Source organism: Dipodomys spectabilis, unplaced genomic scaffold (genome assembly GCF_019054845.1).
Source record: "Dipodomys spectabilis isolate Male_0828 unplaced genomic scaffold, ASM1905484v1 ptg000175l, whole genome shotgun sequence".
NCBI classification, from domain to species: Eukaryota; Metazoa; Chordata; class Mammalia; order Rodentia; family Heteromyidae; genus Dipodomys; species Dipodomys spectabilis.
In genome coordinates this window covers 627,673-645,044 of record NW_024870852.1, presented here as the reverse complement: position 1 = coordinate 645,044, position 17,372 = coordinate 627,673, and the positions used below count along the sequence as shown (strand labels likewise).

The following is a 17,372-nucleotide window of genomic DNA, read 5'->3' as shown; positions in this document are numbered from 1 at the left end:
TCTGTGGCTGGTGACCACTGCAGACACTGCTGCTGCTGTTCCTAAGCAGGGGGAAGTGCTCTGGACACAGTAGTGGTCCTTAGGACAGTGGCAGAAAGGCTGGCAGCTGACTGCATCCCAAACCACAGTATGAGGCTTTGGGGTCGCCAGACACATCCACAGCTAGCTGTTTTCGAGGTCATGGGTGCCACATAGGATCCTCAACTCCTGGCCTGGCTGCCTCCAAGGGTGTTGGGGTGTTGGGTAGGCCTTCAGTTATATCCTGCTATAGGGCCTGGATTCAGACATTTACCTGCTGTGCCAAGAAAGCTCTACTTCTTATTGGCGATACTCCATTTCCTTGCTGCCAGCATGTCATAGAAGGGATCCCTGCTGATACTGGCTTTGGTGGACTTCACTTTTCCTTCTCCTCCAGGCCTGGGGCAAGTTCTAGTATTCCACATGGTTCATCTCCACCCTTTGCCTTCTGCTTTGGGTCTTGCAGGCCTTGATGACCTGCCCTCCTGTGGCTGAGGTTGTACATTTCAAAGCACTTAGGTTTCCAAAGTTCTTCTGCCTCCTTGAGGCTGAGATTCTCCTGTGGGATGAGGCCTCTGGGCTCCTTGTCTGTTGTGTGTACTTGAAGTAGTGGAGGCAGTATGGGTCAGGATGAACCACCGCAACTTCTAAGTCTTCCAATGTCTCACAGTCCTATTTAAAGAACATGTGTGTCAAGTCATTCCCGTCATCTTCCAGGACCCTTAATAGTTCATTATTTTTTGGTAATTTTCTATTATTTTCAAGCACATGTATAATGCAGTTGCCATTTAACAAAGCAGTTTAGAGTACAGTGCACCTTGCTCAAGGTCACTATTTTCAACTGTTCTCACATATCCCTCCCTTCCCCACCCCTCCTCTCACTCTTCTTAATTTTGTAGGATCTATATTGCATTCTTTTTTTTCTTTTTTCTTTTTCTTTTTATTGTGAGAATATTGTACAGAGGAGTTACAATTACATGGGCAAGATAATGAGTACATTTCTTATCAAGCATTGTTGCCTCCTCATTGGTTCCCCTTCCCATCCCTTCCCATTCTCCTCCCCTCCCCCCACCCGATCTTCCCCTCACCCCCCACCAAAGCTGTAAAGTTCGTTTTTCGACATAACGACTTGTATATCTCGTTGTTGCAATGGGTCCACCTGTATCCCTAGTTAAACGATTTGTTTACCTATATTGCATTCTTGACTGCATTCTCCCCTTCTTCTCTTTTTCATTCATTCTTCTTTTCTTCTTGCCCTTTCCACCTCTTTCCAGTAGCTGCTATGGAGATTCCCTCAGTATTTTTAAATGGTTCATTCTTAATAATTTCATACCTTGGCCTCATTGATGCCACGGTCCATGGAGATGCACTGCTCAGCCATGGGCTTGTCACACACGTCATGGTTCTGCAGGCTAGTGTTGAGCACATAGCAGGTGTCTGTGGACTGGAAGACATTGAGATGGTGGAAGCAGTTAGAGCTTGGCGAAAGCCTCCATCATGTGGTCAATCTTCTGTGCCTCTCTGGGAAGACAGAAGCTCCACAGGACCTGTCTTAAAGGCTGTATGAGAGATCAGCAAACTCTTGGTGCTCCACAAAAGCCTAAAGAACTTAGATATGAAATTCATTCTCATGTTGTTGTTTCCTTTGTATGTTCTTTCCCCTATGGAATATCCCCTGTTGTCATTATATCTTGTATATACATATGTCTAATTTGGGGAGGGGAAGTGGAATAACAAAACGCTGAATCAAGAACACAGGATGACCCATTGTAACAAGGATACACACAGGACAGTATGTTGAAAATGAACTTTACAACTTTGGGCAGTGAGGAGGGTGGGGGGGAATAGGAATGTGGGAGGTGGGGGAGGGAAGGGATAGTGGGACAACAAGAAGGAAGGGAATGGGTAACAATGATAAACAAGTTAGGTACTCATTGCCTTACTCAGGTAACTGTAAACCCTCTGTACAACACCTTAACAATACAATTATTTTAATAAAGTAAAAAAAAGGAAATTCATTCTCAGGACTAAAGCTACCAGAACAATCATGTTCATTGCAGAATTCTTTACTATAGCCAACATACAGAATCAACCCAGATGCCTCTTAGTGGATGAATGAATTAAGAAAACATGCTCACATACACACACACATACACACACACACACACACACACACACACACACACACACACACAGAGGAATTCTGTGCTTTCATAAGAAAAAATGATATTGTTCTATTCATAAGGAAATGGAAAGTTATGGAAACAATTATATTAAAGCGAAGTAAACCAGACCCAAATAAAATATAGGTTGCATGGTTTCCCTCATTTTTGTAACTAGAATGTGTCTATAAAACCAGAAGTAAACACACTGGATGGTAAAAGACCTATAATACACATGAACGTGATAAATTATGCAGGATTATAGACATTTACACAGTGAGACCAAAGGAGGAGAGTCTTAGGAGAGGATCACAAAGGCTTGAAAGCTATGTGCATACGATCATATAAAGTGATGTTTATTGAAATGAACTCCCCAAAGTAGAAACAAGAGGGTTTTTATTATTTTGATTTTTTTCTCCTTTGTTGTTGTTTTTGCTTTCTGTTCTTTTTGTCTTGCATGTGTTTATCTGTTTTGGGGAGGGTAAGAGGTAGACAGAAATGGCAGGGCAAAGGGTGAACAAATGCAGCAGAGATACTCACTAGACACTGTATTGAAAATGAACTATACAACTTATATAGGGGGGTTTCAAGAGGGAAAAATTGAGAGAAAATGAGGGAAGAGATGACATTATTCAAAAAGAAATGTAACTTATGTACCTGTAACCCCTCTGTGCCTCACCTTTACAATAACAATTAAAAAACAAAACCCTAAAAAATAATAAAAATTTATCTCTTTTTACCCAAGTAGTCCCCGATGAGAGTCTTGTTTAGGCTTTCTTCTTTGTAGAGGAACTAGATCACTGTTTATTATCAGCAACTGAATTCCCTTTTGGGGTCAATGTTGCATTTCTTTCTTCCCATGGCTATTTGCTTCTTCTTGTGAGTAGTTTTCCTCTCCTCCACAGAAGTAAGATTACCAACCTCTGACATCATTTCTGCAATTTTGTATTTCGGCCACTCAATGTCATCAATAAGTTCCTTCTTTCTTTAATGAATGTTCCAACGTTCTTTCTCTCCTAAAGAGAGGTCTTCTGACATACTGCTGTGCTGCTGTCCTGATTACCGCCTTCTTTATCTATCTTGAGGCCACTCTTTCAGTTGAAGAACCCCAGACCAAGCAGGCAAGGTGCTGGTCCTGGTTATCTATCCTTTCTTCTCTGAGCCCAAGTGGCATCATTTACTTGTAATGATTAAAATGATCCCTCTGCTCTGACTCATGGTTTAATTTCTATCTATGAAATTTCCTATGTTCACTCAAATTCACGGTCCCTATATATATTTTTAACATTCTTTTATTTTTTTGAATGAGATGGGCTAGAGGATTGCCTGTCGGGGTTTTGCATCATAAATCCCTCCCTTAGAATAAAAAGAATCTTTAAAATATAGCTGCAGTACAAAATCCAGTCCTCCACCATGAAAGTTCTAGGACATTTTGCTTCCCATGACAAGGAATTCTTCCCTTTGAAGTAGATTCAGTGCCCTAAAACTTGATGCTTTTGACTTAAAGAGCAATTGGGTTGTAAAATGGGAAGAGAGACAAAGCAGAGATGTCTTGCTAATGTTCTGTGAAGGCTAAAGGAGTAAATTATCCCAAATGCAGTTTTTAATAGCATCATTTATTCCTGATAAGTAGGAAAATGGATGCCCTGGAGGGTCTTTTGTTTTACTATTTTCTTTTTACAAAGTCCATATTATAGAGAGGGGTAAAGAATTTTACTCCTTTATTTCTTTCTTGGTTTGAATTCCTTTAGAAAGATTGATTCAAAGAGGTATAATTAACCTTTGATTTGTATCTGATTTGAAAATTACTGATATTCAGAAGATGATCAGTGTTGGGGGTCAGATGGGGCAAAAATTTAGAGACTCAGATCCTATTTGATCACAGTAGCTAAGCATGGGTTCATAGCAGTGATCCCAGTACTACAAGAAGGGGATAGATAGGAGGATGGTCTTAGGTTGGCCCCGGCAAAACAAAACAACAGCAACAACAATCAAAAATCCCCTATAGCACTAAAGCAGAAGAAGCTACTAGGGGGAGCTTCAGGTGGTAGAGCACTTATCCAGCAAGGATGAGGTCTTGAATTTAAACCTGAATACTACCAAAAATAAATAAATGCAATAAAAATGACTATTGAAATGACTCTGTTCTATCATTGCTGCTCTAGAGATGTTAACTATGACTGATACTCATTTCTTTCAACTGTATTTCTGCTCTCTCTAGTCTGTTCTCCTTGTTTTCTTTATTTAAACAAATTTGTTGGTTGTGGGCCTTGAACTCTGGGCCTGGGCCTGTTTACTTAAAGACATTATTTTCTCTTATCTTTTCCACACCAACTAACATGAGAAGGTATCTTGAGATTTCCAGTCTCTCTTTAACTTATTATGAAGTCTTATACCTGATAAACATTATGTTAAAATTGTCATTTTTTATAAGTCATCCAAGGTTGAATATTAAAAGATTTGCAGGGCTTCATTTTTTAATTTTCTGTGCCTAGAGATTTAAATAGAGATTTAAAGAATTGCTTAATATATGTAAATCAGTTGCTCTTTTTGCCATTGAATTTCATGTTGATTTCCTGCGAACGTGCCCATCCATAGAAAGGAGTATATAGAAAAGGCAGAAAGTTCCTGTTCAGCATATAGCAATCACCACTTCCAGGTTCTACCTCAAGCCCAACATCATGGGAAAGAAAAGAAAAGGAAAAGAAGTGCTCCTACTGCAAACCAGATCTCTCTGTTCCAAGAGATTGCAGCTTCCAAATAATGAAGTAACAATAAACTCTTCCTGGTTAGGAGTTCTCTTGGGAGAAAAATAGAGTGGCCAAGAAGTATTTTATACTTTATACATCAAGGAATCAGAACATATCTTCGATAGTGTAAAAGACATTCGTAAAATAATGATAAACCTCTTCTCTTTTCTCCACCTCTCACTGAATAGAATATACAAAAAAAAAAAAAATACAAAACCTCAAAAGAGAGCCAAACAGGATTTAGAAGAGGAACAATAAAGGAAATGCAAATGGTGACTACCTTTTTTTTGGCTTCTATGCTGCTGAGTTTGTTAGTTTATTAAATCCTCACAACCCTTTTGTCATGAAGAGTTCATATAGGAGGGAGTTGAGGCTGAAATGTAGCTTGATCCAAATGAAAGAATCTAACTGGTAAACTCACAGATAGGGCTAGCTAACTCTAAAGTTTGGCTTCTTCCAGCATGATACACAACTGGCTTCATGAGTAGAAGCAGGTACTAGATTCCACACGAATATGAGAAACGAAGTATTCTGGGTAGAGGTAGGAGTCTCATCTGCTCACAACTCCTCTGACAATGTATTCTTCTCTCATTATCCTTTCCTCTAGTAGAAAAATGAGGCAATGTCGCTAATGGTTCCTAGGGAGACAACAGGAAAGAGGAGAGTGGACAGGGTGGAACTAGTTTTTGCACAGTATAAGTACTACCCTACCACAAGCAGGTTGCAGTGTGTAGAGGATCTCAAAGGCACATGTGCCCTTTAGAAAAGAAACGCCATTTCCAAATGACCCTAATTAACAACACAAAATGTCAGAAGGGAAGAACATGGGTTTTGAGGTCAGGGAGCTTTGTTCCTTTTTATTTGTGAGATACTGAATATCAGAAAATGTAGAAGATCATACTCATTGTAAGATTTTTCTGATTTAGTACCTCAGAATATCTATCTAGCAATCTATCATCTATTCTTTTTTAAAATTTTATTGTCAAGGTGATGTACAGAGGGGTTACAGTTACATACGTAAGGTAGTGAGTACATTATTGTTCAACATTGTTACCCCCTCTCTTTTTTTCTTCCATTTCCCTTCACCTAATGTCCCCAAATTGTAAATTTCATTTCCAACATAGTGTCTCGAGAATATCACTGTTAATTGGTTCAATCTTTGTCCATTGTCTCACCATTTTGTTGTTCCCCTTCCCTTCCCTAATTCAGATAAACATGTATACAATACACTATTGTTTTTTCATTTGTCATTGGGCATATATTTCACAATTAAAATTTAATAGAGAAAGGAAATGTGGGATGACACACAGTTATAACCTTCAAAGTACATATATGAAATGGAATCTGGGGTTGAGACAGATGGGATAATGATAGAAGGAGTGACATTTGCCAAAATACATTGTACTTACTAGGTAATGGTGCCCATGTCTGTAATTCTAGCTACTTAGGGGGATCATTATTCAAAGCCAACCAGAGAAAGAAAGTCCATGAGACTTATCTCTAATTTACCACCAAAAAGACAAAAGTAGAGCTGTAGCTAAAGTGGTAGAGTGTCAGCCTGGAGCATAAAAGCCAAGACAGCACAGTTCCTCAGTTAAGCCCCAGGAACACTGGGAATGACATTAAATAAAAGAACAAAACCAATATAAAACATTGTACTCATATACTGACATATTGAATTGAAATCCCTTTGTACAAGCACTTAAATATAATTTTAAAAATGTTTGGAAACTCAAAAGAGATTTTTTCCCTTTGTTGGCTATGCATTATATTTCCTGATATTAAACATATTAAAAATTGAAACCAATACATACACTTACCAATTTGTTTTAAATTTATTATACTTTGCTTTGTGTGTGTGGATAATTTATTTCTTAAGAACAGTAGCCATTAATTCCAAAAAAAGTTTAGTGAGATGATTGGCATTATTTTGCAAGTATCCAAATATCATTCATGTATGGCTTTCTATGCAACAGCCAGATATTCTCACATACCTCTGAGTTCAATGTGTTGCAACGTACAATGTATAGGATTTGGGGCAAAATGTATAAAGAAAACCTACCTCCACCCAAGTTGGAGTTGAACCAGGGACATCCTCCTGTGGTCCCTAAAAGGAGACATGTACCCTTCCCATGATTTGGGGTCAGGAGGTGAGAAAAGTCAAAAGAACATACAAGTAAAAGAAATTACCATAGTGTGGAGACACAAAGCAGGTACTCACTATGTTATATGAGAAAATGTTAACCCCAAAGTTCAGTGGACATGTGCACCAAAGCCTGAGAGCTATATTTTGAATTCTGAGAGGGAGAGGCAGAGATTGATCTATCTTCACACATACACACACACACACACACACACACATACACACACACACACACCAGTGAGAGTCAAATTCTCCAGGCAAGTAATTGAATGGAAGCACACTTACACAAATTGTCACTTACACAAAGGAAACTTCTAATTACCTTGTCCTCACTGAAATCATATCACTGCGGTACAAATTCTTTTGTCATTTGTTAGGTAATGGAGCTCATGAAATTATCAGAGACCTGTAACTCGCAGTGTGAAAGCCTTAAAGTCCATTCATATGCTCCTATTCTAAGGATAATAATAGTAATTAAATATTGTTTTTTAAAAAATACTCCCAACCTGACAAAATTTAAAACAATAATTCATCGTTTTAGGACTGCATATTCAAACACCACTGGTAACATTAGAATTAACAAGAAAATGGAAAGTAACCTTTATTTAATTCTTTTTGATACTCTATAAACTTCCATTGAGTTAATATTAGGTTTTTTTTTTAATTTGACTATTCAGGAGCTTAAAACAAATATGTTTTTAATAATGGCGATTCTGTGGAGCAACTTAGTAGCATTATTACATCTTGAATTAGGTTCTTTCTTTCCTAATATAGTTTTTCTTTGTTTTATAAAAAATTTAAACAATCTTATACAGAGGGGATTCAGGTTAACAAATCAGTTTAGAAGTACAAAACATCCTCATCAATGTCATTCATTGCTTCCAAATACACTTTTATTGTAATGTAATTCCTATATCTTCAGATTTACTCATTCAAAGGTTACAATTCAGTGGTTTTAGTAAATTCATGGAGTGGTAACTTAACACAACTTTAACTTTCAAATCATTTAATTTTAGAACTAAAAAGGTCACTTAATCTTGGGGTACATAGCCATTTGTCCTCATTCCAGAATATGGTCATATTTTACTCACTCTGTAGATGATGAGAGGTTCAAAATACCAAGGCTCTAATTCTCCCTAGAGTAAAACTGCCAGTGATTTATTTGGAGATTCGTATGCACCTAAATTGATGGATGATAGCAAGCTTAATATATTGATAAAATTTTATTTGGACCCTAAAGGCTGGGAAGCTTATTTTAATAGCATGGTTATTGAGATAGAATTAAGTTAATTAAAAACTCTTCTTTGAGACAAGCACATGTAAAAGTGATGAAGAGAGAAGAAAAACTTCATTAGGTTGAAGAACAGCTTAATTTTTCCCTACTATTTTATTTTTATAGGTCCGAGTTTTCTCAAATAATTTCATTGTGTTAAATGATTTAGGTCAAAGTTCGGTGGTACTTTATTTATATACATCTATTCACCTTAGTTTCCATAAAAATGTTCATATATTTTTCTATTCAAAGTTAAGAGCATTGTTTTAGAAGGGCCACTAAGTGGATTATACAAGAAATCTGGGAGGCAAGCAACATCTGAGGTCATATTAATATATGCAGCTATGTTTTACCAACTCAAGTGTCTACTTATAGCATGGCAGAATATTGCCCTACTTTCCCTAAGTATTGAAACCCTAGGGAATATGTCACATATATTCAGAGGATAAGCTTTGGGTCACAGATTCTCTCCACTTACGTTCATCACTTCCCTTCTTACTCATTTCTGCTCTGGGGTGAACTGTCTCTATCATGAATATGGCTCTGTCTGAGCAGCTTCTATCCCTTCTTTCCTCTGGAAACTGGCGTGAGAACTTATTCTTCCCACCTTGGGTTCAATTCTGCATGGACTCCTGTATCTCCCAGGCTTATTCAGATTGTCCTTTGACCAGAACCACTTTCTCTTCTGTGGTCTCATTCAGGCCACAATAATTTGGTGGGCTCCTCAGACTCCACCATTCATTCACCATTGACATTTCGTAAGGATGAGTGTGCTAATGGTTGCCTAATGACACCTGCCTTATCTCTACTCTTCAGTTCCAAGTCAACCCTGTATTCCACATTTCAGCCTACTGCCCACCTCAACCCTCCAGCCCACTAGTTATAGACACTCCTGTGACCACAGAAGGGGAAGAGCTTCTTTCTTCTGTTTTCCAAAGGGCCTCACAGCCAACACACAATGCAGTGCCTCCTTGCAAATATACTCTGAGGTAGTTTTGCCTACGTCTACACAGCAAGAATGCAAGAACCCCAATTTTGGCTCAGTCTGGGACACTTTGACAAGCAGCTGAGAAGAGTTTGGGAAACATATTTGCCATAATGTACTGAGAAAGATTTAGTGGAATGTCAATGACAAAGCAGTCATGTGTATGTCCTTGTCTTGATCTAACACTTCAATATTGGATAGTGTGTGTGTGTGTGTGTGTGTGTGTGTGTGTGTGTGTGTGTGTGTGTGTGTATAATATAAGTAGATATATAATCCTGCTTTGGCAAGTGAGACATTTGCTTACACCAGGGAGATGTGGCACTTAGGTTTGGCCATTACATTAAATATGTTTGAAGTACCCAAAAGTATTTTAATGTAAGCTGTGTCATGGGATATGGGAGTCTGCCAATTTAATAATTGAATGGGGATAGTGATGTTTATTTTAAAATAATAAAATCCCTCTTCAACAAGTCTATTCTTTCCAATTAGGAGAAAAACATCCCATTAGACACAAACGTGAAGAGGGAAATATTTTCAGCATATCGCCATATCTCCAACACTACCCATGAGGAAAGTAGCATTGTTAACTCAGCCTTACATCCCAGCTCCTTCACTTATTTGGAAGTTTTGCACAACTGTCTGATTACTTGGCACCAGTTATTCTGAACCAGCAGGAACAAAAATAAATAAATACCCATGGCAGAATTAGAAGGAGTACACTTTTCCATATCTCATTCTCACAGAGCACATTTACAGATGAAAACAGTTTCACTGTTGATATATATTCTAACTATATTCAAAGAAGCACCTACAAATTTAACTTATTTCTATAATATCGGCATTGAATTTTAAGCAATGACATTTGAAGGTGATCTGAGTATACATACTTGTATGTTAATGCCCAACATACTTGGTCCTAAATATATGTCTATCAAAGACCTATGTGAGTGTCAAACTCTGTGCTGGCTCCTGGGGGACTCAGTAATAAACAATACAGAAGGGTCGTTTTACTCGTAGGCTCAGACACATATTGTAAACATGTGATCCAATAAATTCAAACAGAATATGTCAAGTAGATTTTAGTGCCTTGTACTTTAGCATCTTTTAACAGCGACTTCTCAGAAAACATCTCACATTGAATCCAAGCACTCAGTAGGCAACATATGTGGAACACGAAGAAACTTAGTAGTCTGTAGGCAGAGATCTGGAAAAGACTTCAGGGAAGTATAATAGAATTCTCTCAGGAGAAATTTCTGCAGTTTCCTGGCATCTAACCCTCCCTTCCCTCATTTTTCTGTCACCTGGAAGCAGAGCAGATGCTATAGGAATACTAGGGTGGGTGCTATTTGAGTTGTTTTTGGTTCACTATATTTGGCCTAGTCTAAAAAAGAATTTAAAAAGATTTCTCCCCCCCAAAAATGGGAAAATTAGAAAAGGGCTTCCTGTTTCTAATCATGAATGACTCTATTCAAGAGCTAGGATAAAGTCATTTTCAATAGCTGTGTAAGTTGGCCCAACCTTGGGATGGTCTCCTTTAGCTACCCACCCACCTCAATTTCTTTGTAATCCTAATAGAATTTTCTCCTCCCACAACTGGTAGGAAGTAATTGTCTAAATTGTTTCTTCATTCTTCATGTGGTTTTCTTTCTTATAAAATCTCTAGACATATCCATACAACAGCTTGTTCTTTATACTTCACCTACATGCTACATTATTGAGGGTTTGTTCCAATTCTGATCCTTCAGTTCAGCTCTCACTCAAAGCAATAAGTAAAAAATGTGTCAGTTAAGGAAACATTTGACACTGTATTTCCATTGATTTCATTAACACATTAGTTGTTGAAGTTGGTTGACTATGGCCACCCCCAAAGGTACGTTCATATTCTTAATCCTTATAACCTGTTACTGTGAAGTTTTGGAAACAAAAAGGCCAAGACAATTCTTAGACCCAGGTATAGTACTTCATGTTTGCAATCCTTGCACAGAGACAGGAAGATCACCCTTTTAAGTTTAAGGCCAGCCTCAGGTATGCAATAAGATTCTGAACAAAACAGAAACACAGAGAGAGAGGAGAAACAGAAAGAGTATGGGAAGGGAGGAAGGAATGAGGAGAGGAGAGGACAAAAGCAAAGAAGGAAGGAAAGACAGTAAAAAAGTGGAAAAAAGACCATAATGGCCTTTGTTGAAGTAATTAAGATAAAGAGGAAATTACCTTGTTCATATGAGCCTTAAATCCCATGACAAATATCCCTATAAGAGAGTCTGAGATGAGGAGGCAAAGTGGCCTTGGAGGCAAAGGTTGCACAAGTACCCACAGGTCTAGGAATGTTCACAGCCCCCAGAAGTCATAGGAGGAAATGTAAAAAATAATCTATCACCCTTGATTTTAAATACCTTGCCTCCAGGACTGTGAGACTAAATGTCTCATATTTTAGTCCCCAGAGATTGTTGTCATTTATTCCAGCATCTATAGGAAACAAATAGAGCCATTATAGGTTACAAGCTCTATACAGACAGGGTCTCAGTGATACTTTGCTGAGTGGCCTATCCACAGAAAGGGCTGAATAGGTGTGATCTGATTGGGCCTGAGGGAGAATAGAACTATGTTATGAAAGCATCTCTTACGAAAATATTCCTGTTTCTAGCAATTTCTGTGGCATCCTAAACCAGAATCATCCCTCTTTCTCAATCTGAAGAAAAGGAAAGGTAAGTTTAGGGAAGCTGTTCTGTTCAATGACAATAGACATACTCATGATGATCTGACAGCAAATCAGAAAAATAAATGAGGCCAGTTTACACCTATTTTCCTTCTGCAGGATTTTCTCTTGCTGCATAGAAATGTCTTTATGTACATAAAACTCAATTTCTCACCCCAGTGCCCAGTCCATCTCAGACTGTTTATTCTGTGCAAAGATGCTGTGTGGCTTGGCTGTTTCCTTCCTACAGAAAAGCAAACAACCTTTGAACTCTCTTGCATCTGAACGGCCATAAATCTCTTGCATCTTCAGAGAGCTGCAGAGGCCAACTGCAGGGAACAGTTGTTTATTTCTCTAAAGACTGATGAAAGGCTGTTGTCTTGTGGTAATTCAGCTTTAGATTTGCTAGAGAAAAGATTCCCTCTCACCCTTCAGTAATAAAACAGGGTTGCTAGGTAGAGGCAAAGCCACTAAAAGAAACATTCATCAAGGTGTGGATGCTCTTTCAAGAAAACAAAATATGCCAAGCCAACAACACTGTTTTGTGAGCTACTATTTGATTTTGTTCTCTCTTCTTTGAATATCATTGCTCATCATGGACAACCATGTCAGTGCAAGGCAGCATCCCGGCAAGAGCTATAAAAATCATATAGAATACAGCAAGAGGGCCCATTTCCTCAGTCATTTCTTTTGGAACACAGTCCAACTCTACTTTAAGTTCTTACAGGATCCAAAGGTTGCAGCTTAGATCAGATGATGTAAAATTCCAGGGGAAGCCCTGTGTGTAAAACCTGTCCTCTTCTGTTGACCAGACTCTGGTCAAAGCAGCAGGAAAACAGGTTTTTAATTAGCTCAGGAAATTCTGCATTTATATGATTTATTGTAAATGCTCATTGCTATCCAGACTCCTAGAATCTACTGATGAGGAAAATGGCACCAATGGATAATTTCATCCTGTCATTCTGTTTTGTTCTCATTTGAAAGAAATCCTCTAAAAAGCTAGAACTAATCTGCAGTCAGGCAGACTTACATGGAGATATTTCAGGATTAAATGCCATTGTTATGCTCTCTGAACAGAGTCAGCCTAGGAAGAATAGCAATTTTGGAGAGGGAGTCACATTCTCAATAACTTTTTAAACATCTGTACAGGGATTAAGAGTGTAGATCATTGGTAGACTACATAGTTACCATGTTTAAGGCCTTAGGTTCAATCCCAGTACCCTTTCAATATACAAACAAACAAAGCATAAATCCATTCTGTGTTTATCTGTGAGTTATTGATTCATCATTTACCTAAAGATACATATCATTTGAAAGACTTAGGAAAGTGTGACACAGGTTTCCATTTCCTTCAATATACAATCTACAACAAAATAAAAGGTTTCCTTTATTAAAAAGGTAACAATTGTCAACAAGAAATGTACTCATTACCTTTCTCATGTAACTGTAACCCTTCTGTACAGCATCTGTATAATAAAATAAAACTTTTTTAAAAAGTTAAACAAAAGTTCAGCCAAAACAAGCTTCCTAGTTAATTTTTTTTAATAAAATGTAGGATGGTTTGAGAGATAAAGTGTGGACAATGTGAAAAGATGATCTGGTAAATCTTAAGAAAACTGAACCTGATCCAGGCAATCTTAGTTCTAGCCTCTCTCTTTTTCTTGGCCTCTTAGTACACATGGGATGGAATCAGTGAGTCAAGAACCTCTGTGAGAAATACAACAAGATGTCTGTCCTACAGTCTAGACAGTGATATGTATACAATATCTCCCATGCATAAGTACTCAGATGACGTGTTACTTATTCATTATTGTTCTTCATTCCTAAGGCCACACACACTGTAAAGGCAAAGACTCAAATGTGTGAGCAGATTGGATAGATTATCTTAAATACTGACATGTATCAGACTCCTTGGATAGCATTTTTAATTTAAATTTTATTGTAAATGTGATGTACAGAGGGGTTACGATTACAAAAGTTAGGTACATTTATTTTGAACAGTTACTCCCTGCCTATTTTTCCTGACTTTTCCCTCTTCTGAGCCCCTATCCCCAATTGTAAAGTTCATTTCCAACATAATGTCTAGTGAGTATGACTGCTGAAATGCTCTTTCTCTCACCATTTCTGAGATTCTTCTTTCCCTCTCCAAGTCAGATAAACTTATATACAAGACAAAGGTACAGAAATAAAAAACAGTGACAAAAGGGACTAAACCAAAGGAAACCAAGAAAGAAAAAATAAATAACTGAAAACAGTGCAAGAAAAAACCTCTTGTTTTCATTTCTTGGAGCTCATTTTATATGGTCATATGCACATAGCTACTGAGCCATTGTGATCCTCTCTAAGAATATCCTCCTTTGTTCTCACTGTGCAAATGGTTGTTAGAGTGCTGTTTAATTAATCATGTCCAAGTGTAGTTACTTGTAGTTTACTATCTGTTGGATTAACTTGTAGATTTATAGACATATTCTAATTACTACAAATGAGGGAAACCACAGATCCTGTTTCTTTGGGTCTAGCTTACTTTGTTTGATACAATTTTTTCCAAGTCTTTCCATTTCCTTATGAATGGTACAGTATCATTCTTTCTGATGATTGAGTAGAATTCCATTGTGTGTGTGTGTGTGTGTGTGTGTGTGTGTATGTATGTATATATATATATATATATATATATATATATATATACATACCATATTTTCTCAATCTATTCATTCACTGAGGGGCATCTGGGTTGATTATATCTTAGCTATGGTAAATAATGCTGCAGTGAACATGGTTGTGCTGGAGGCTTTAGTGCAAGCTGGTTTGTGGTCATTTAGGTAAGTGCCCAAGAGTAGGATTGCTGGGTCACAGGAACAGGAGCCAACAGCCCAGCCAGCCACAGATTGTGATTGCATTTGTGACCTGTGATTTGTGAGAAGTGAGAAACTTCTGAATAAAAAGCAGAATGTGGTAAACAGGGGGTAATGCTAAGTTAGATGGGCCCATGAGATTGCCACATTTCTGGGTTAGCCATAGATCTGGTGCCATTCATCTCTGGACTCTAAATTGAAGCTTCACAAAGAGCCTTGCATGGAAAGTTCACTCTCCACCAAAATATATTTAAAATATATTTAGATTCTTAATATTTTGAATGGCATTGGAGGTGAGGTACAAAAAAAACCTTAAAATAAAATTAAAAATTAAAATTGAAAAAGTGAAAGGAATTATAGATAGGAGATGAAGGAAATACAACATTCTTCTTGGATGAAATATTAATTGTGGTAGAACATTAAATTAGCTCTAAGCTGGAACCCAGGGGAACAATGGGAGTGCACATATTATATAATTTTCATTGACTAATAAAAACACAGGGAGACACTGTGGAAAATAATTTTGAATATTTAAAAGATGTAGCCATAAATGAATAAATGTATAAGTGTACACTCAAAAGTGTGCTTTATCTTTTAGAGTCACAGATGTGGTTTCCAATTCTGCTAGTAGTAGTTGAAAATGAGGTAGGAAAATGCACACCTGGTAGATATGACCTTTATGGCGTATGACTCAGGAGGCAATCTGGGAAGATATAGATGCCTATATCTAAGAATGGAAGTAAATATGAACAGCATTAACATATAAGATAAATGGAAAATGGAGAGAAATCAAACAAGAGAAATTGTCCAGAGAATTATAAAACCATCAGGCTTGCAGTACTGCAAGTCTTGAGATTGAAAGAAAAGCCAAAAACATTTTCCTGGGATGTATACCTAAATTTGGGATGCTAACATTGTTTGTTTGTTTGTTTTGAAATCACAAAGTAGGTTGCAAGGCACCGTTGGGCAGACTGGGTGAGTATAAGAAAATATGGAACCCCTACTATAAACAGACAATGAAGATCTGTATTTATCCAGAAAGGAATGCTTTTCCCCATTGACCAAAGAAAGAATACTCATTCTAAACATGGAAAAGAAATGCAGAGGGCCTAGATAGAGACAGGCTTATGTTTTAATTGCTTCCTTTAATACAGATTAAGTTATATTTTGACCAGTAGAAATTGTGTCTTATAAGAGTCACAAAGTCATCAGATTTTTATAAGAAAAAAAAAAAACCTCTGTTAGAAAAGAATTTCAAAGTCAAAACCACTGAGTGATGTGCTTGCCTCATTCTTCCATTGAGTAGGAATGATAAACAAAATCTCCTCGAGTGTAAAATGGCTGACAGAGCCTTATGCTCTGGTGGCCTTGCAGATCAACTTCTCCTTGATGTGTTCACTGTTACTCAAGTGTGAGCAAAAAGAAGAGAAACCATTCAAGAAATTTGTTTCATTCCTTCTTCTGATATTTGAGAAGTTACAAGTGGCTCAAATTAGTCTCTAGGAGTTGGGTTTTTTTTTTTTTCTTTCTCATTTATGTGTCAAAATGGCAGACAGAATCAAATAAAAAGTAAAGAATTTATTTTGGGTCATGGTTTAGAGGTTTCAGTCTGTGGTTGGTTGGCCTCGTGCTCTTGGTAGAATATCATGGCAATGGAAAAGAGCTGTTTAGTCCATTGTAGACAAGAAAGGGGAAGAAGAGAGAAGATAAAAGAGAAAGAGACAGAGAAGAGATTGAGAGACAGAGACAGAGTCAAAGAGACAGAGGAGAAGGGATAGAGATCATCTAAGAATATTGGAGAAAATAGAATTCACATAAAGAGTGAAATTTGTTAAAAACAGAAACAAAAACCCCACAATGGCAGATGCTAATGTGAAGATTTCTACTAGATTGTCAGTACCTTTAAAAAAGTTCCTAATAAGAACCCCTAGATTCAATATAGAATGGCCAAAACAGAGAAAAAACAAAAGGAACAAAACCAAAAACAAGCCAAAAAACCTCCTCTCTACCTATTTAAGAGAGGATATTGAACAAAAATCAATTAGTGATTCAATATTCTAAATGATGGAACTTTTTGTTGAGGTATGGAGCTTTGTGGTTTTCTTGCCCAGAAGAGGGTGTTGATGAATGTTGAAGAGTGTTGTTGTTGTATTACCAACTTCATATTCCAAACATTCTCAAAATTGTGTTGAGGCAAGTGATGTTTCCAAAAAGAGTATCTATAAATAAGGACAACCATGGTAACAAAAAATTAATACATTGAAAAAGAAAACAGGTGATGAAAAAAGAAAAAAGAAGCAACTCTAAGAATGTACATCAAAGAAGAATTAATTTGGCAATCGGGAAATATATGATAAATATTTATGCATTTAAAATAACATGGTTACTAGTAGGAAAAAAACAATATTTGACTCTAGGCTGCTAAACTTTAAAGTCTATGATTTCCTTGATCATGTAAACCTCCTAAATAAAATTCAAAAAATAGGAAGCTGAA

At 37.2% G+C, this 17,372-nt stretch overlaps 1 pseudogene; it reads right to left on the bottom strand.

Annotated features, from left to right (window-relative positions):
- Window positions 1-311: 311 nt before the first annotated feature.
- On the bottom strand, window positions 312-3,128 carry LOC122120472 (annotated as a pseudogene).
- Between the last annotated feature and the right edge of the window lie 14,244 nt (window positions 3,129-17,372).